General features: G+C 37.9%; 1 long non-coding RNA gene across 1 annotated transcript; it reads left to right on the top strand.

Annotated features, from left to right (window-relative positions):
* Positions 1-16,144: 16,144 nt before the first annotated feature.
* On the top strand, positions 16,145-20,055 carry LOC140847808 (uncharacterized). Its single transcript, XR_012127999.1, has 3 exons — positions 16,145-16,281; positions 19,252-19,340; positions 19,940-20,055. It is a non-coding gene; the product is annotated as an uncharacterized lncRNA (long non-coding RNA).
* The last annotated feature ends 686 nt before the right edge of the window (positions 20,056-20,741 follow it).

Genomic DNA, 20,741 nt, shown 5'->3' with positions numbered 1-20,741 from the left:
TATGGTTTCATGACTTACATTCAGGTGTTTGATCCATTTTGAGTTTACTTTTGTGTATGGAGGTAGACAATAATCCTGTTTCATTCTCTTGCATGTAGTTTTCCTGTTTTGCCAACACCAGTTGTTGAAGAGGCTGTCATTTCCCCCTTGTATATCCATGGCTCTTTTATCATATATTAATTGACCATTATGCTTGGGTTTATATCTGGGCTCTCTAGTCTGTTCCATTGGTTTAGTCTATGGGTCTGTTCTTGTGCCAGTACCAAATTGTCTTGAATACTGTGGCTTTGCAGTAGAACTTGAAATTGGGGAGCATAACCCCTCCCCATTCTCCCACCACCGCTTTATTTTTCCTTCTCAGGATTGCTTTGGCTATTCGGGTCTTTTGTGGTCCATATGAATTTTAGAACTATTTGATCCAGTTTGTTGAAGATTGCTATTGGTACTTTGATAGGGATTGCATTGAATCTGTAGATTGCTTTAGGCAGGATGGCCATTTTGACAATATTAATTCTTCCTATCTATGAGCACTGGACGTGTTTCCATTTCTTGGTATCTTCTTTAATTTCTCTCATGAGTGTCTTGTACTTTTTGGAGTATATAGGTCTTTCATTTCCTTGGTTAGGTTTATTCCTAGGTATTTTATTCTTTCTGATGCAATTGTGAATGGAATTGTTCTCCTGATTTATCTTTCTGCTAGCTCATCATTAGTGTATAGGAATGCAATAGATTTCTGTGTGTTGATATTGTGTCCTGCAAGTTTGCTTAATTCAGGTATTAGATCTAATAGTTTTGTGGTGGATTCTTTAGGTTTTTTTACATACAGTATCATGGCATCTGTAAACAGGGACAGTTTAACTTTTTCCTTACCAATTTGGATGCCTTTTATTTCTTTGTGTTGTCTGATTGTTGTGGCTAGGACCTCCAGAACTATGTTGAATAAAAGTGGGGACAGTGCACATCCTTGTCTTGTTCCCAATCTTAAAGGAAAAGCTTTCAGCTTTTCACTGTTATGTATGATGTTGGATGTGGGTTTTTCATATATGGCCTTTATTATGTTGAGGTACTTGCCCTCTATACCCATTTTGTTGAGAGTTTTTATCATGAATGGATGTTGAATTTTGTTGAATGCTTTTTCAGCATCTATGGAGATGATCGTGTGGTTTTTGTCCTTTTTGTTGACGCGGTGGATGATGTTGATGGATTTTCAAATGTTGTACCATCCTTGCATCCCTGGAATAAATCCTACTTGATCATGATGGATAATCTTTTTTATGTATTTTTAATTCGGTTTGCTAAGATTTTGTTGAGTATTTTTGCATCTATGTTCATCAGGGATATTGGTCTGTAAGTTTCTTTTTTTGTGGTGTCTTTGCCTGGTTTTGGTATTAGAGTGATGCTGGCCTCATAGAATGAGTTAGGGAGTATTCCCTCCTCTTCTACTTTTTGGAAAACTTTAAGGAGGATGGATATTAGGTCTTCACTCAATTTTTGTTAAAATTCAGTGGTGAAACCATCAGGTTCAGGGGTTTTGTCCTTAGGTAGTTTTTTGATTGCCAATTCTATTTCAGTGCTGGTAATAGGTCTGTTCAGATTTTCTGATTCTTTCTGGGTCAGCATTTGAAGGTTGTATTTTTCTAGAAAGTTGCCCATTTCTTGTAGGTTATCCAGTTTGTTAGCATATAATTTTTCATAGTATTCTCTCATAATTCTTTGTATTTCTGTGGTGCACATAGGCGTTTTTTCTTTCTAATTTCTGTTCTGTTTATGTGTGTAGACTCTCTTTTTTTCTTGATAAGTCTGGCTAGGGGTTTATCTATTTTGTTTATTTTCTCAAAGACCCAGCTTTTGCTTTCACTGATTCTTTCTATTGTTTTATTCTTCTTGATTTTATTTATTTATGCTCTAATCTTTATTATGTCCCTCCTTCTACTGGCTTTGAGCCTCATTTTTTCTTCTTTTTCTGGTTTCATTAATTCTGAGTTTAGACTGTCTATATGGAATTGTTCTTCTTTCCTGAGGTAGGCCTGTATTGCAATATACTTTCCTCTTAGCACGGCATTCGCTGTGTCCCACAGATTTTATGTTGTTGAATTATTGTTGTCATTTGTCTCCATATATTGCTTGTTCTCTGTTTTTATTTAGCCATTGATCCCTTGATTATTTAGGAGCATGGTGTGAAGCCTCCATATGTTTGTTGGCTTTTTTGTTTCCTTTCTGTAATTTATTTCTAGTTTCATATCTCTGTGATCTGAGTTGGTTAGTACAATTTCAATCTTTTTGAATTTACTAGGGCTCTTTTTGTGGCCTAGTATATGATCTATTGCTGAAAATATTCCATGTGCACTTGAGAAGAATGTGTGTCCTGTTGCTTTTGGACAGAGTGTTCTCTAGATGTCTGTTAGGTCCATCCGTTCTAATGTGTTGTTCAGTGCCTCTGTCTTCTTACTTATTTTCTTTCTGGTTGATTTGTCCTTTGGAGTGAGTGGTGTGTTGAAGTGTCCTAAAATGAATGCATTACATTATATTTCCCCCTTTAATTTCTGTTAGTATTTGTTTCACATGTGTGGGTGATCCTATGTTGGGTTCATAGATATTTATAATAGCTATATCCTCTTGTTGGACTGATTCCTTTATCATTATGTAATGGCCTTCTTTGTCTCTTGTTACTTTCTTTGTTTTGAAGTCTATTTTATTTGATACAAGTACTGTAACTCCTGCTTTTTTCTCCCTATTAGTTGCATGAAATATCTTTTTCCTTTCCTTTATTTTCAGCCTGTGTATTTCTTTGGGTTTGAGATGAGACTCTTATGGGCAGCATATAGACGGGTCTTGTTTTTTAATCCATTCAGTGACTCTATGTCTTTTGACTGGTGCATTCAGACCATTTACATTTAGGGAGATTATTGATAGGTATGTACTTATTGCCATTGCAGGTTCTAGATTCATGGTTACCATAGGTTCAAGGGTAATTCCCTTACTATCTAACAGTCTAATTTAACTCACTTTTAGTATTCTATTAGAAACATAACCTAAAGGTTCTTTTTTTTCCCTCCTTTTTCATCCTCCTCCATTCTTTATATATTAGGTGTCATATTCTGTACTCTTTCTCTATGCCTTGACTGACTTTGGGGGTAGTTGATTTGATTTTGCATCTGCTCAGTAATTAATTGTTCTACTTTCTTTGCTGTGGTTTTATTTCCCCTGGTGATAGCTATTTTGCTTTAGAAACACTTCCATCTATAGCAATCCCTCCAAAATGCACTGTAGAGGTGGTTTGTGGGAGGTAAATTCTCTCAGCTTTTGCTTATCTGGAAATTGTTTAATCCCTCTCAGTCTATCCATGTTTCCTTTGTCCCAGAGCAGCTGAATGTGGATCCCTGTCCTCTACAAATGGCTGGACTCTCAGTCTCTCCAAGTATTCCACCTGTCTTAGCTCTCCAACCCCATCTAATATCCATAGTACTATGCAATGTATGCTTGCGCTCCCAAAGCAGATCTCCAGGGCTGGGTGTTCAGCAGTCCTAGGCTTCCACCCTTTCCCCGCTCCATTTCTCTTCCTCCCTCAAGTGAGCTGGGGTGGGGGAACAGTTTGGGGCCTGCCAAATCAAGGCTTTGGTACGTTACCCTGTTTCGTGAGGTCTACTCTGTTCTCCAGGTGTATGCAGTCTGGTGCGGCCTTCTTTCCTGTTGCTCTTTTAAGATTAGTTGTAGTAACTATATTTTTATATTATATATGGTTTTGGGAGGAGTTCTAAGTCTCACCTCTCATGCCACCATCTTTAATCTCTGTGTCCAAGAGGTTAGATTTTTACAACACATATTGTCATATTGTTTTCATCATTTTTAGTTTTTAAATATATGTTACTTTGGTAAAATGTCATTACAAAAAGTAATGAGTATATGTAGAAAAAGAAAATGATAAAGCAAATGTGGTAAAATGTTAGCAATTGGGTAATTCTGGTAAACTGTGCCTGGGAATTCTTTGTAGTGTTCTTGCAACTTTTCTGTAACTTTGAAATTATTTCAAAGAAAAGTGGCAACATTTCTTTTTTCACTATAATGAATGTACTCAATTCACCCTGAGTGAGTAACACCCTGAATTCTAGATTTTCAGCCTTTAAAATCTTTCTCTCAGAATGTGGATGATTAACATGAGTAGCTTCTCATGGTTTCCTTTCTCAGTGGGCAATGTTTTTCATAATATGTACACTCATATGAGCAGTTGGGGAGCAGGAGTTCTTTCATTAAAAGACAATTCCAGGAATAAATGTGTTTATGTGCCTTCTTTCCCCTTGTAAGTGTTCTGCCAAAAGAACATATATTAGTTTGTTCACCAAGTTTCATACCACATTCAGTCGGTTTTGGCATTTTGAAATGTTAGAAGCAGAAGAAACATAAATACATCACCTATATTTCACAGATAGTAAATGGCTCCTGTAACTTGCCCAAGGTTACAAATGGTTAAACAAAGCCAGAACTAGAACCTGGGCTTTCTGATTCCTATCATGGGTTCTTCTCATGTACAAAGAAGCAAAGTTGAAAAGAACCAGGGACCTAACAAAATAACCTCTTATGCTGCTGAAAAGCGTTCTCCACCTATGAGGAAGAAAGGGGGAGAGGGAGGGAGAGAGGGAGAATGGGCAGAAGTGAGAAAAAGAAAGACAGAGACTGTCTTTTCACATAAAAGGCCAAGGAGAATCAACATGAGACAGGAAATCAGGAAATCGGAGAGAACATGAGCATGGAGGATGGTGGCAGTGGTGACAGAGAAGTGACAGGAAGGAGCAAAGACCACCTAAGTGGAAGGATGTAGAATCAGCACATGGAAAAAATGGAAAACAGAATATAGCAAAAGCAAAGAAATCCTAGGATATGACTTCAGGGCTGGAGTGGAAGAGAAGAGAGCATCTTTGCTGTGCCCTGAAGGATAGGGATGCTGCCTCTTTCATCATCATCTCTGCCTCTCCAGCCCCACCCATCACTGAACAGACACACCCTTGGTGCTCCAAGAAAGTTTGAGAAATTTCAGATGCACCACTTTTTACAGTGATATAGGGAGACAGTGTCAGAAACCTAGGTGGATTCCTAATGCCATCTCTTGATATGAATCCCATTTCTTCCTCTCATGCTTGAAATGAGTAGAAGCATAAAAATGTGGAGTTACTTACAAAATAAAAGAGATGCTGATGATGACTGAAAAACAGCAAACACAGGAGAGTAAATATTGAGGATCATCTATACCAGCCATTAAAAGATTTCCACATTATAAAATATGTAAAGCTGCAGAGCAGTGTCATATGATGCACTCACCTACATGAGAGGGATATGACTTCATTTCACAGGTACAAAAAAAAAAGAAAACCAACAAAGTTAATCTGAAAACCAGATGGTTTCACTGCTGAATTCTATCAAACAGTTAAGAAAAATTAGTACCAATTTTTCTCCAACTCTTCCAAAAACATACAAAAGGAAGGAACTCTTCCAAACATATTTTACAAAGCCAACATTACATTGTTACCAGCCGAAGACACCAAAACAAAATGAATATCCCTGATGAACAATAGACGTGAAAATCTTCAACTAAATATTAGCAAACCAAATTTGATAGTAAATTAAAAGGATCACACACCATGATCAAGGGAGATTTATATCAGGATGATTCAATGTACACAACTCTATCAGTACAATACACCAAGGATGTTTTCAATAAAGTCCCTGAGCTTTTCATTCTGTTTAATTCTGTCTGGTCTCTAGCTTCACAGATCTTCAGCAACATCGCAGTTACTGCTGATGGCATAATGCGCCTCTGAGCCCAAGAAAAAGTCAAATTATGCTTATTATATTCTGTTTCAAAATAACACTCTCATTATAGCTGGCAGGCATTAGATGTGTAATATGTGCCATATTCACTTTATTTCCTTAAAAACTATCCACTTAGGTAGGTTTGTTTTGATATCATTAATGTACAATTACTTGAACATTACTAGACTCCCCCTATTATCAAGTCCCCCCCACATACCCCATTACAGTCACTGCCCATCAGCATAGTAAGATGCTATAGAATCATTAGTTGTCTTCTCTGTATATACTGCCTTCCCCATGTCCCCACCCCCCTACATTATGTGTGCTAATCATAATGCCTCATTTTCCCCCTTATCCCTGCCTTCCTACCCATCCTCCCCAGTCCCTTTCTCTCTGTTAGTCCGTTCTTGGGTTCTGTGAATCTGCTGCTGTTTTGTTCCTTCAGTTTTTTTCTTTGTTCTTATACTCCACAGATGAGTGAAATCATTTGATACTTGTCTTTCTCCACCTGGCTTATTTCACTGAGCATAATACCCTTTAGCTCCATCCATGTTGTTACAAATGGTAGGATTTGTTTCTTCTTATGGTTGAATAATATTCCATTGTGTGTATGTAGCACATCTTCTCTATATATTCACCTACTGATGGACACTTAGGTTGCTTCCATTTCTTGGCTATTGTAAATAGTGCTATGATAAACATAGGAGTGCATATGTCTTTTTCAAACTGGGCTGCTTCATTCTTACAGTAAATTCCTAAGAGTGGAATTCCTGGCTCAAATGGTATTTCTATTTTGAGTTTTTTGAGGAACTTCCACACTGCTTTCCACAATGGTTGAACTAGTTTACATTCCCACCAGCAGTTTAGGAGGGTTCCCCTTTCTCCACATCCTCTCCAACATTTGTTGTTGTTTGTCTTTTGGATGTTGGCCATACTATCTGGTGTGAAGTGATATCTCATTGTGGTTTTAATTTGCATTTCCCTGATGATTAGCGATGTGGAGTATCTTTTCATGTGCCTGTTGGCCATCTGAATTTCTTCTTTGGAGAAGTGTCTGTTCAGATCCTCTGCCCATTCTTTAATTGGGTTATTTGCTTTTTGTTTGTTGAGGCACATGAACTCTTTATATATTTTGGATGTCAATCTCTTATCGGGTATGTCATTTTTGAATATATTCTCCCATACTATAGGATGTCTTTTTGTTCTACTGAAGGTATCCTTTGCTGAACAGAAGCTTTTCAGCTTGATATAGTCCCACTTGTTCATTTTTGCTTTTGTTTCCCTTGCCCAGGGAGATATGTTCATGAAGAAGTTGCTCATGTTTATATCCAAGAGATTTTTGCCTATATTTTTTTCTTAGAGTTTTATGGTTTCATGACTTACATTCAGGTCTTTGATCCATTTTGAGTTTACTTTTGTGTATGGAGTTAGACAATAATCCAGTTTCATTCTCTTACATGTAGCTGTCCAGTTTTGCCATCACCAGCTGTTGAAGTGGCTGTCATTTCTCCATTGTATATCCATGGCTCCTTTATCATATATTAATTGATGATATATGCTTGGGTTTATATCTGGACTCTCTAGTCTGTTACACTGGTCTATGGGTTTGTTCTTGTGCCAGTACTAAATTGTCTTGATTACTGTGGCATTGTAGTAGAGCTTGAAGTCAGGGAATGTAATTACTCCTGTTTTATTCTTCCCTCTCAGGATTGCTTTGCCTATTCAGGGTCTTTTGTAGTTCCATATGAATTTTAGAACTATTTGCTCTAGTTCATTGAAGAATGCTTTAGGCATTTTGATAGGGATTGCATTGAATCTGTATATTGCTTTATGCAGGCTGTCCATTTTGACAATATTAATTCTTCCTAGCCAAGAGCATGGGATGAATTTCCATTTATTAGTGTTCTCTTTAATTTCTTTTAAGAGTGTCCCATAGTTTTCAGGTTATAGGTCTTTCACTTCCTTGGTTAGGTTTATTCCTAGGTATTTTATTCTTTTTGATGCAATTGTGAGTAGAATTGCTTTCCTGATTTCTCTTTCTGCTAGTTCATCATTAATGTGTAGGAATGCAACACATTTATATGTTTTAATTTTGCTTCCTCCAACTTTGCTGAATTCGGATATTATATCTAGTAGTTTTGGAGTGGATTCTTTAGGGCTTTTTATGTATGGTATCATGTCATCTGCAAAGAGGGACAGTTTGACTTTTCCCTTTCCAATCTGGATGCCTTTTATTTCTTTGTGTTGTCTGATTGCTGTGGCTAGGACCTCCAGAACTATGTTGAATAAAAGTGGGGATAGTGAGCATCCTTGTCTTGTTCCATATATTAAAGGAAAAGCTTTCAGCTTCATGCTGTTAAGTATAATGTTGGCTGTGGGTTTGTCATATATGGCCTTTATTATGTTGAGGTAGTTGCCCTCATACCCATTTTGTTGTGAGTTTTTATCATGAATGGATGTTGAATTTTGTCAAATGCTTTTTCAGCATCTATGGAGATGATCATGTGGTTTTCTTCCTTCTTTTTGTTGATGTAGTGGATGATGTTGATGGATTTTCAAATGTACCATCCTTGCACCCCTGGAATGAATCCCACTTGATCATGATGCATGACCTTTTCATGTGTTGTTGAATTCGGTTTGCTAAGATTTTGTTGAGTGTTTTTGCATCTGTGTTCATCAGGGATATTGGTCTGTAATTTTCTTTTTTGGTGGTGTCTTTGTCTGGTTTTGGTGTTATAGTGATGTTGGCCTCGTAGAATGAGTTTTGGAGTATTTCCTCCTCTTCTACTTTTTTTAAAACTTTAAGGAGGATGGATATTAGGTCTTCACTAAATGTTTGATAAAATTCAGCAGTGAAACCCATCTGTGCCAGGAGTTTTGTTCTTAGGTAGTTTTTTTATTACCAATTCAATTTCTTTGCTGATAATTGGTCTATTCAGATTTTCTGTTTCTTCCTGGGTCAGCTTTGGTAGGTTGTAGTTTTCTAGAAAGTTGTCCATTTCTTCTAGGTTATCCAGTTTGTTACCATATATTTTTTCATAGTATTCTCTCATAATTCTTTGCATTTCTGTGGTGTCCATGGTGATTTTTCCTTTCTCATTTCTCATTCTGTTTCTGTGTGTAGACTCCCTTTTTTTCTTGATTAGTCCGGCTAGGGGTTTGTCTATTTTGTTTATTTCCTATAAGAACCAGTTCCTGCTTTCATTGATTCTTTCTGTCGTTTTATTCTTCTCAGTTTTATTTATTTCTGCTTTAGTCTTTATTATGTCCCACCTTCTATTGACTTTGCGACTCATTTGTTCTTCCTTTTCTAGTTTCATTAATTGTGAGTTTAGGCTGTTCATTTGGGATTGTTCTTCTTTCCTGAGGTATGCCTGTATTGCAGTATGTTTCCATCTTAACAAGGCCTTTGCTGCATCCCACAGGTTTTGTGTTGTTGAATTATTATTGTCATTTGTCTCCATATATTGCTTGTTCTCTGTTTTTATTTGGTCATTGATCCATTGATTATTAAGGAGCATGTTATTAAGCCTCCATGTGTTTGTGGACTTTTTCATTTTCTTTTTGTAATTTATTTCTAGTTTCATACCTTTGAGATTTGAGAAGCTGGTTGGTACAATTTCAATCTTTTTGAATTTACCGAGGCTCTTTTTGTGGTCTAGTATATGATCTATTGTTGAAAATGTTCATGTGCACTTGAGAAGAATGTGTATCCTGTTGCTTTTGGATGGAGTATTCTGTAGATGTCCGTTAGGCCCATCTGTTCTAATATGTTGTTCAGTGCCTCTGTCTTCTTACTTATTTTCTTTCTGGTTGATCTCTCCTTTGGAGTGAATGGTGTGTTGAAGTGTCCTAAAATGAATACATTGCATTCTATTTTTCCCTTTAATTTCTGTTAGTATTTGTTTCACATATGTAGGTGATCCTGTGTTGGATTCATAGATATTTATAATAGTTATGTTCTCTTGTTGGACTGACCCCTTTATCATTATGTAATTTCCTTCTTTGTCTCTTGTTACTTTCTTTGTTTTGAAGTCTATTTTGTCTGATAGAAGTACTGCAACACCTGCTTTTTCTCCCTGTTAGTTTCATAAAATATCTTTTTCCATCCCTTTACTTTCAGCCTGTGTATGTCTTTGGGTTTGAAGTGAGTCTCTTGTAGGCAGCGTATAGAAAGGTCTTGTTTTTTAATCCATTCAGTGACTCTATGTCTTTTGATTGGTGCATCAGGCCATTTATATTTAGGGAGGTTATCGACAGGTATGTACTTATTGCCATTGCAGGCTTTAGATTCGTGGTAACCAAAAGTTCAAGGGTAATTCCCTTACTATTTGACAGTCCAATTTAACTCACTTCATGGGCTATTACACACACAACCTAAAGGTTCTTTTTTTTCCTACCTTTTTCTTCCTCCTCCATTCTTTGTACATTATGAATCATAGTCTGTGCTCTTTGTCTATCACTTGGGTGACATCTGCTTAGCCTTAGGAATACTTCCATCTATAGGAGTCCCTCCAAAATGCACTGTAGAGGTGGTTTGTGGTAGGTAAATTCTCTCAACTTTTGCTTATCTGAAAATTGCTTACTCCCTCCTTCAAATTTAAATGATAATCTTGCTGGATATAGTATTCTTTGTTCGAGGCCGTTCTGCTTCATTGCATTAAATAATATCATGCCACTCCCTTCTGGCCTGTAAGGTTTCTGTTGAGAAGTCTGATGATAGCCTGATGGTTTTTCCTTTGTATGTGATCTTTTTTCTCTCTCTAGCTGCTTTTAAACGTCTGTCTTTATCCTTGATATTTTCCATTTTAATTATTATATGTTTTGATGTTGTTTTCCTTGGGTCCCTTGTGTTGGGAGGTCTGTGCACCTCCATGGCTTGAGAGACTATCTCCTTCCCCAGATTGGGAACGTTTTCAGTAATTACCTCCTCAATGACACTTTCTATCCCTTTTTCTCTCTCTTCTTCTTCTGGTACCCCTGTAATACAAATATTGGTCCTTTTGGATTGGTCACACAGTTCTCTCAATATTCTTTCATTCTTAGAGATTCTTTTTTCTCTTTTTGCCTCAGCTTCTTTGTATTCCCCTTCTCTAATTTCTATTCCATTTGGCATCTCTTCTACTACATCTAATCTGCTTTTAAATCCCTCCATTGTAAGTTTCATTTCAGATATGGAATTTCTTAATGATTGAATCTCCAACTTAAATTCGTTCCTGAATTCTTGAATATTTTTCTGTGCCTTCATAAGCATGTTTATGATATTTATTTTGACCTCTCTTTCAGGCAGATTGGTGAGTTCAGTTTCATTAGGCCCTTTTTCTGGGGTTTGTGAAATTTTGGTCTGAACCATGTTCTTTTGACATTTCATATTTCTGTGTGGTGCCCACTAGTGCCCAGAAGCTCCAGTCTCTGAAGGTGCTCATCCCCTAGAGTGAGGCTGGGAGTCATAGGGGAGCAGAGCTGGTGCCTGAGGGGAGGAAAGATCTGTTTCCTGATTCCCATCTGTGGTGCCTGTCTCAAGTGTCAGAGCCAGTGGGCCGAACACACAGATGTAAGCCTCTGTGCTTGGGTCTATAGCTGTTGTAGGCTGATCTTCCTTCTGGCTGGCCTGATGCCAGCGCAGTGATTGCTGGTTTGCATACCAGTGCCGGTAGGCCAGGAGGAAGGTGCAGCAGGTCATGTGTCACAGTGGGGTGTCTCGGAGCTGAGTAGGCAGCCAGGGGGATGGGGTGCCTGAAGCTCCTCAAAGTTCCCAACCAGCTGGGCAGAGCACACCCAGACAACCTTGTCCAGCTCTCCCCTCCCCTGCGCAGCAAGCTCCATGCAAACCCTGTTCCTTCAGCAACCCTCTCGCTGCTAGGTAGCCTCTCAAACCACCTGTCTTTCCTTTGTCCCAGAGTGACTGGGTGTGGATCCCCTCCTCCACAAATGGCCACAGTCTGTCTCTGAAGCACTCCACTTGTCTGAGCTCCCCAACATCCAGAGCACCACACAGTGTAGGTTTCTGCTCCCAAAGCAGACCTTCAGGTATTGGTGTTCAGCAGTTCTAGGCTTCCACCCCCTCCCCCGTTCCATTTCTCTTCCTCACACGGGTGAGCTGGGTGGGGGAAGGGCCTGGGTCCCGCCTGATAAAGGCTTTCATACATTACCCTGTGTTCGTGAGGTGTGCTGTGTTCATGAGGTCTGCATGCAGTCTGGTTCAGCCTCCTTTCTTGTTGCTGTTTTAGGGTTAGTTGTAGCAAATAACTATATTTTCATACTATTTGTGATTCTGGGAGGAATTCTCCATCTCACCTCTCACGCCACCATCTTGAATCTCTCTCGTCTTAGGTAGTTTAAGAAGAAGTCAAAGAAATGCACATATAGTAGACTATCATTTCACCTATCAAGAATACCAGGGAAAAAAATGCTTGATGAGAATATTCATTGCTAGTGAGGATGCAGCAAGGTAGGAGTGCTGATTAGGGAGCACATTGCTGTAAGATTTTTTTTTTAATCTAAAGATGCACAGCAGCAGTCTGTAAAATATTTATGTGAGTTGATCATCTAATGTCCTAAAGATAAAATCACCAAAACACAGAAAAGCTTGGTGCACAAAGATATGCATCAGAGCACTATTTAAAATAGATAAAGAAGTAATCTAAAATATCCCAAGATAAGAGAAAGGAATAGAAAACTATAGGATGTAATCTCATGTAACCATTAAAATAATGTTTATGAAAATATATTATTTACATGGGTATATGCTTACATTATAATGTTATTTTTCTTTTCTCAAAGGAAATACAATTAAATAAGTAGGATGATTTTTGTCATTAAAAATATTAGGCATAGAAAAAGACTGTAAAGAGTCCACTAAATGTTAAGGCATTATCTATGGGAGATAAATTTGTAAATGAATTATAAGGTCTTAACCATTTTTCTGTATTTTAAATTTATGTGAGCATGTATTGCATTTATAATCAGATATTAAGGATTATAAACACACATCCACATGACTTACTATTTTCACCCTAGTCACCATCTGTCTGGGAAACTACTTTTCAAAATGACTTTTAGAAAACGAACCCAGAAAGGTTGTTAGGGCTACCGTAAAATATCACAGACTGGGTGGCTTAAAAAGCAATTTTATTTTCTCCCAGTTCTGGAAGCTGGAAGTATAAGATCAAAGTATGGGCGGGCTTGGTTTCTCCTGAGGTCTATTTCCTGGACTTGCAGATGGCAGCCTTCTTGCTGTGTCCTCGTGTGGCCTTTTCTCTAGGCAGGATCCTCTCCAGTGTCTCTTCTTCTTCTTTTTCTAAGTCCTATGGGATTAGGGCTTTACCCTTGTGGCCTGATTTACCTTTAAAGGCCCTCTCTCCAGATGCAGCTACATTGGAGATTAGGGCTTCAACAATGAATTTTGAGAGGACACAATTCATTCCATACCATGCAATCATTTATTTAACATTCTCAAGTCTTCCGACATTCAGAGGGGAGTAATACAGAGGTGAATAGAAGTTCCTGTCCTCATGGAGTTTCCATTCTCCTAAGAAACAGGATAATAAACAAGTAAAACTGCTGGAATTCCTGTCTGGGAGATGGGGGAAGGTGTCTCTGAGGGGGTGAGAACTGACTGATGAGTCCAGCCGTTCTGGTGTTAAATCTGTGCTGAGAGATCAGCACTTATATTTTCACCTGCCTTTCAAGCCAGGTGAAAGCTTGCAACCTCTCTCAGCCTGTGGTAGCCCCTTTTCACTCTGCTGTGTGAGTCTTAGGACTCAATTTAGTAATCTCAAATCTCTCCTGGGGTGCACTTTGGCCCTAAATACTTAAGCTTGTCTAAGCCCTTGCTGTGGAGAGGTGCCACCCATCAGCTTTCTTGCCACTGTGTCCTTTAGAACCCACACTCGAGTCAATGAAGAAAAAGGAGAACTTGACTCAGGCATGAGGTTTCCTAACATCTTTAAATGATATATATGTACCATGATTATTCATCTACCCCTTTTCAAAATGGAATTCAGACCATTGGAACTGCCAAACAGTTCAGCTTTACTACACGTACAGAAAATGAAAGTTCCTGTGGCCAGGATTCTCCTGGCCCTGGTTGGCTTGCTCACTACACATGTGTGGGCGATACGTTATTACTGACTCTATATAAAGAGCTCTGCCCAGTGCTCTGGGGCTGCGTGGCTGCAGGGCTGCAGGAGTCGGAGCCTGGAGTGGTGGCAGTGCCAAGAACAGAAACTGAGAAGATGGCCCGGCAGGGAAGCTCTGAGGCAGAGGAGACCTGCTTGCTGCATGCAGACTTGCTCTAAGGCAGATGAGATTCTAGCACTTGACCTGCCACCATGGTAGTAAAGTTATAAAAAACCCTTTATATCCAACCTCAAGAATGTTCCATTGTCATTTTTTGGTCCCACTGAATCAAGAGTGAACTTGCCTGGGACTGAAACCCACTAGATTTAGTTGTTAACACTACAGTTAACAACTCTACTCATCTGCATTTAAATGTATTTTTAAATGTATAGGGCAGAGCAGAGGAATCAGAAGAGTTATGTGAGCTTCATTTCTCCACATCTGCTTAAAAAACAGCAAAGCATTTTGAGAGCATAACTGCTATAAAAATACATAATATTTCGTTTTACGCATGATCATTTCACTGAAAGTGGTTTATAAATCCTGAATAATAGCATTTTTCCCTCCATTGGTTTGCCTGGAATCCCTAGTGCTAACAACTATCTTAAAGGGGAACCCATTCTTTCCCAAGTTACTCATTTCTGTTACATTTGACTTGCCACGAAAGCATTCAGTGGATTTTGACAGAGACAAATAAAAATGACAATGCATTGATTTAGACCGTAACCTCGTGCTTTCTATAGAAAACATACAAAAGCCCTTTTGCACTTTGCAGCTGTCATTTAAGCTCTAATATGCTGCCATCATAACGTGTCCAAAAGCCAAGTAATTCTAGGGCTGCGAACTTCTACCAAGGTTACCTTCAAGTGAAAAAGCTCTGAAGCTTCAAACGTTGTTTCCCACTGGATAAACTAAATGTCTTTCAGGTGATCTACCTTTGAAATCAATGCTTCTGTCTCATTTTTATATATTAAATCCTGTTTTATTAAAAAATATACATTTATTTTTCCTGGTGATATCCTTGAAATGAAATTTCAATTTCATAAGGCTCCAGAAGCAATGATTAAGTTTTGGCTTATCCAGTGCCCTACCTGCCATTGGCTAAATTCCTCTGTGAAGTTGCCAGGAGTAAGGCCTCTGTCTGTGAACGCCTTAAAGTACATTGTACATAGTGTTTATCTGTCTATGTTACCTGGCATTTTGAATATTTATTTACTAAACTTATCACTCAAGTTCTACTTTAAATCCACTGAGGACAAGGAGTTTGTTTCAAACATTTTTATCACCCATCACAGTGCCTTATTATAAGATGTTTAATGAAAATTAATGAAATAAAGACTATATTAAAGTAATAATAGACATAGACTGTAATTTTTATTTGTGAATGGTGCAAGACATTCTGACCTAGTGGGTATTTGACATACTTTCCCCAGTAATTGGGCCTTATCACTGATATTGGGCCAGTACCCTACATAAGCATCACCATAAGTCATAGTTCAGAGGTCATGTATGCCCTCTTCTTTACAGACTGCAGTGCTGGGGCGGGGATGCAGTAGGAAGGCAAAGTCATTGAAACAAAGCTGCAGCACAATTTAGTGTCCCCTTTGTAAAATGGATCATCAGCACCTATGTTGTGCTGGCACCACAGTCTAACATTAATTATTCATTTTTTAAATTGTATGCATCTTATACTCAAAAGCAAATGATTATTATTATACCAAGTATTTTGAGTTTGTTAAAAGGAGATTGTTACCTTCATTTAGTAGATGAGAAAGTGCAGGGTTACTGAGAAGTTATGTAAATGTTCTTGAGAGATCCATTTCTGAAACTAGGTAAAGGACTTAAATTGGGGGAGGGGTAACCTTACAATATATTAAATGAGTATTATATAAATTCTGGAAATTTCATTATTGCTAATTCACAACATATTCTCTTGCATTTTGAAATCTCAAGATGTCTGTAATTGTAGTATAGAGACTAGAAACTTTTTTGTACTACCCTTAGTATAATCTGGGCTAATTTTAATGAGCTAGCAGTTTTGGAAAAGAGAAATAAAATGATATCCTTAGTTTAAGGGCAAGATCATAGGGAACAATTTCTTATAATATGTGTAAAGTAGAACTTTAGATAATTACTGTCAAGCCACAAATTATTCACAAAATTTTAAGTAAAATTTTTGCATGTATCATGTGCTGTTATAGAATGAATACATAAATGAAGATGTTGATGCTAGAGTCATTGAATTTGAAGATAACCAGCCCCTCCTAGATATGTTTCTGCAGAAGCCAATGGGTTTACTATCCCTACTCAATGAAGAAAGTAGATTTCCTAAGGCCACCGATCAGACTCTTGTAGGTGAGTTTTAAGTCCAATGTTGTCTACATAGGTTTCTGATACAGTCATGTATGTAATTCTTAATGGTCAAAAATATTTTTTTTAAAGTATCTGGGGAAAAAAATACCTGTCACAAAACCTCCATATCTAACTTTAAAGAAGAGGCTTTGGATCTAATATTTGGACCAATGAATGTTCATAATAAGATGAAACATTTAGGATGAATTAAACAAGTTTGGATATTGGGCTTGGATATTTGGATATTGGATATTATGTTAGAACCCAACCCTAAGAGCCTATGTTAGAATGATGCTGGAAATTATCCAGCCCAAAGTTAAAAACTGGAGGGCAAGGCAAAAGGACAGCTCTAGAATTTGAAGAGATAGCTAATGGGAAGGAAATAAGTTCATCTGTGATGTCCTAGTCATTTCTCTAAATAGCCTCAAATACCTTAATAATCCCTAGTTATAGTACATTAATAAATATTCACAGTAATACTTCTGAGTTATCAAAGAAAAATTAAACATCCATTTTTTCTGTTTGAGAAGGCACAGATGTATATACTGTATTTAAAATAGTATCATCTAAAATGGTGAAAATAAAAAAGATCCTACTCCTTAAGAAAACCCAGATTTTGCAGGTAGCTGAAAAATCATTTTTTAATGTAGAAACATCATATTCCCTGATGGTAGGAGATACTGATTATGCATAATAAAAACTTGCAGAAAATTTAGATTCACATTTTTTCTCTCATTTACTTTTGGTAATACACAGAGTCTGTTTCTTACCATAAAGTTTGTAATGTTGTTTCTTTCAAACTCATTGACTGGCTTAGTCATTCCCCTAACTGGACAATACTAATTGAAAGAAGATGACCCCAAGGTCGTGGGGGAAATCATCTTATAGCAGTCACTTTATTTTTGCTGTTAAAATGTTCCTTCTTGGAGGAGGGAGATGTCTAGGCTGGCATGTGCATACAGTGAGACAACGAATTTGACTGGATCTGTACTGTTGGAACTCAACCAGGAGTTGGGAGGGGTGCAAGTTGTAGCACCCCAAAATCTCATGACTATAGACTATCTATGGTTAAAAGAACATATGGGATGTGAACAGATCCCAGAAATGGGCTGCTTTAATTTGTCTGATGGTTCAAGTACAGTTGGAAAATATCCATCATATCATAGATAAATTTTCACAAATGCCTAGGGTGCCTAAATGGTTTTCTTGGCTTCACTGGAAATGGCTGGTAATTATAGATTTGCTTTGTTTATGTCACCGTATTCCTATTATGTTAATATGTGTGTGCAAATTAGTTAGTAGTTTAAAACCTATACATACTTAAGGTACTATACAAGAAGATATGTCAAAGAAATAATCAATCCTCCCAAGTTTCCTTCATATGCTACATCTATAGCTTTTCTTCTTCCTTCCTAATTACAAACTTTAAATAGAATTCGTGCCTCATATCGAATTTACCGAGTATCATAATTCCTCCAGGTGGTAAAGATACCTCGAGACAAGTGCTGGGCATAGAAGCCACAGGGCATAAATCTGCAAAGAAGTAAAAAGCTAACCTTTGCAAACAATATGGCTTCTCTCTCACTTACCAACTTTACATTTCCCTGTATGGCCCCGGAAGATGACTGGTTAGCCAGAGACGGGTAAGATTCCTCAAGGGAGGAACAACCTAAGACAGGCACAGTCGCAGGGGGGCCATCAGGTGAGAATTTGGGGATCAACAGAGGTGAGGCTCAGAACCTCACCCCCCCTGCTTTGAGAGAAATCTTCTGCATCCGTGGATGTCTTGATGCCCTTGTCTAGCCTGGATTAATACTTAGTCCATAGGCACACACCTGATCATCTGATCATCTACATTTGCCTTCTTACAGCACTAAACTATGTTTTCTACCTTTATCTTGCATCTACCTACCACTTCAGCATTTTATTAAAAATAAAAATAATAATAATAATAGGAGAAATGTGGGATCAACATATAAATCAAGTACAAAAATCAAATGAATATTCATATTTGACCTGATGGTTTATAGGTCATATTGCATGATCAAAACCGAAAGTTTCTGTGATGACTGCCCTTGTACTGTTCACCATGTAAGAATTTATTCACTCTGTAAGAATTCGTTCACCATGTAAGAACTTGTTCGTTATGCTTCAGAAGATTGGAGACTGACGAGAATTAGGCTTGAGATGGATTAATGATTGTACATTGAGCATTGACCCCCCTATACTGAATTTTATTGTTGTTAACAACCATTTGATCAATAAATATGAGAGATGCCCTCTCAAAAAAAATAAAAATAAAAATAAAAATAAAAAAAAAAAAAAAAAAAAAAAAAAAAAAAAAAATGTTCCTTCTTGGACATGGAGTAAAAACTCTCTGAAGGCAGTAAAGTTGTTACAGAAATGTAACTGCCTTTATGATCCCTTTGTGTTTCCTAGGTAATCAATAATAGCATATAGCTCCTATAATAGAAAAGAGAGCCTAAACACCAAGTCTCTAGGCTAATGGCTTCACCTCAAACTGTGTCTCACAAACCACTCTGATTGGTCAATGTCACAGTTTCCTTCCTGTGTACCAGTGGCTCTCAGAATGTGGTCCCCAGACCAGCAGCATCAGCATCACTTGAGAAACTGCTAGAAATGTGACCTCCTGGATCCCAGTCTAGACCTACTAAGTCAGAAACTCTGGGTGGAGGAGACCCTGAAATCTGCTTAAATTGCCTTCCAGAAAATTCTTATGCCTGCTAAGTTTAGCACTGCTGCTCTAAATCATAATGGAATGGCAAAATTATGATCTTGAGTTTCGCCTTACCTCTTATAATTGTATTCCAAATATGCATAGGTTCATTAATGTAAGGTTTCTTTTTTTCACCATACATCATCCGTTTTATGGTGAAAGAGATGATTCTGCCAATCAACATTTTTTGAGAATTTCCTACATACTTGATATTGGGGTTCAATATTTTTCTATAGAAAAATTTGAAGGTAACCTGAAATCACAGTACTTCTGGAGGCCCAAAAGACTGGAACTTAGTTTTGGAATTCACCATTATGCAGGAAAGGTAAGAATTTTGAAGAATTATGACTGAGTTTCTCTTTGGTCTTTTCAACAATAGGGGCAGACATGAAATTAGGCTCCAAAATATTTATGGGTAGCTATAATAAGAGAATCACGTGTTTCCGACCCTATCTGGCCCTAACTCTGTTCTCCAACTAGAGCCTTTTCTTAGTTCAGCAAACAGGTTATAGTTTTTTTAGAGTAATATGTATGGAGAAACTAAGGGAAAACAAGAAAGAAAAGAAAGACACAGCCTCAGAGACACCATCTTTCTGAACCTAAGATCTGGCTTCACGTGAGACTGGGTGGCAATGGGTACCAATTTTTTCTTTCTTTTAATGGTAGCCGGGACTGTTTACATAAACGGCCTTTTCCAAACTTCAGGTGCTTCTCTCTCCACTACAGCCTTTGTCTCTCCTCCCTCCCAACAAGAGAAGGTGCCAGGCTGGAGGTATCATCAGAGCACTGAGCTAACCCAGAGAGGTGGACAGTTAAGCAGTTAGAGGAAGAAATGTCTGTGCATCAGTAGACACACGCCCCCACCCCAGAGCAACCTCAGATATGTTGTCCTACACTGAAGGACACTTTCTTGCCCTTCTGCAGAAAAGAACAGGTCATTCCTTCTCAATGCTGTTTGAAGTATTGGAGGTCTAAGAAATCAAGAACAATGCATAATATGAGAATTACATAAACAAAGGAAAAGAACACAGAGCCCTAAGCAGTCTACTTTAATAGAATTTCTGTACTCCACAGACTTCAATATTCCACAGACTTTCATCCCTAAGAAAGTACCTTAAATGTTATAGTTATAGCCTCTGTCATGATTTTCAGCATATGATTTTTCCAGATAAGCCTCTTTAAAACATCTGCTAAGAATTGCCTCAGATCATTGAGTCCAGCTGTTTTTAACAACTGTGTCAGTTGGCTTGGACTGCCATAACAAAATTCCACAGGCTGGGTGGCTTAAACAACAAAGAGACTAAAGGTCCAAGATCAAGGGGCCAGCAGGGTTGGTGTGTAGTGAGAGCTCTTTTCCCGGTTTGCAGAGGGCTGCCTTCTCAAAGCATCCCCCTATGGCCTCTTTGTGTACATGAGGGGTGGGGATAAACAGGTCTCTAGTGTATCCTCCTCTTCTTTTAAGGACACCATCCTCTGGGTTTAAGATCCCAGACTAATGACTGCATTGAACCTTAATTATTTCCTTAAAGATCCTATCTCCAAACATAGTCACATTTTGGGTTAGAGATTCAACCTATTAATTTTGGAGGGATACAGTTCAGTTCATACAACTGTATTGGATCATCCTACAGAAATCTTTTCATTACACTGATCTTTAGAAAATCTTAAATTTAAAAGTGCCTAAAGAGTAAATACCCACAGTGTACTTAGACCACACTACTACCGA

This window comes from Manis javanica, chromosome 2, assembly GCF_040802235.1.
Source record: "Manis javanica isolate MJ-LG chromosome 2, MJ_LKY, whole genome shotgun sequence".
NCBI classification, from domain to species: Eukaryota; Metazoa; Chordata; class Mammalia; order Pholidota; family Manidae; genus Manis; species Manis javanica.
Note: the sequence above shows the minus strand (reverse complement) of the source record. Positions and strands in the feature narration are given on the sequence as shown.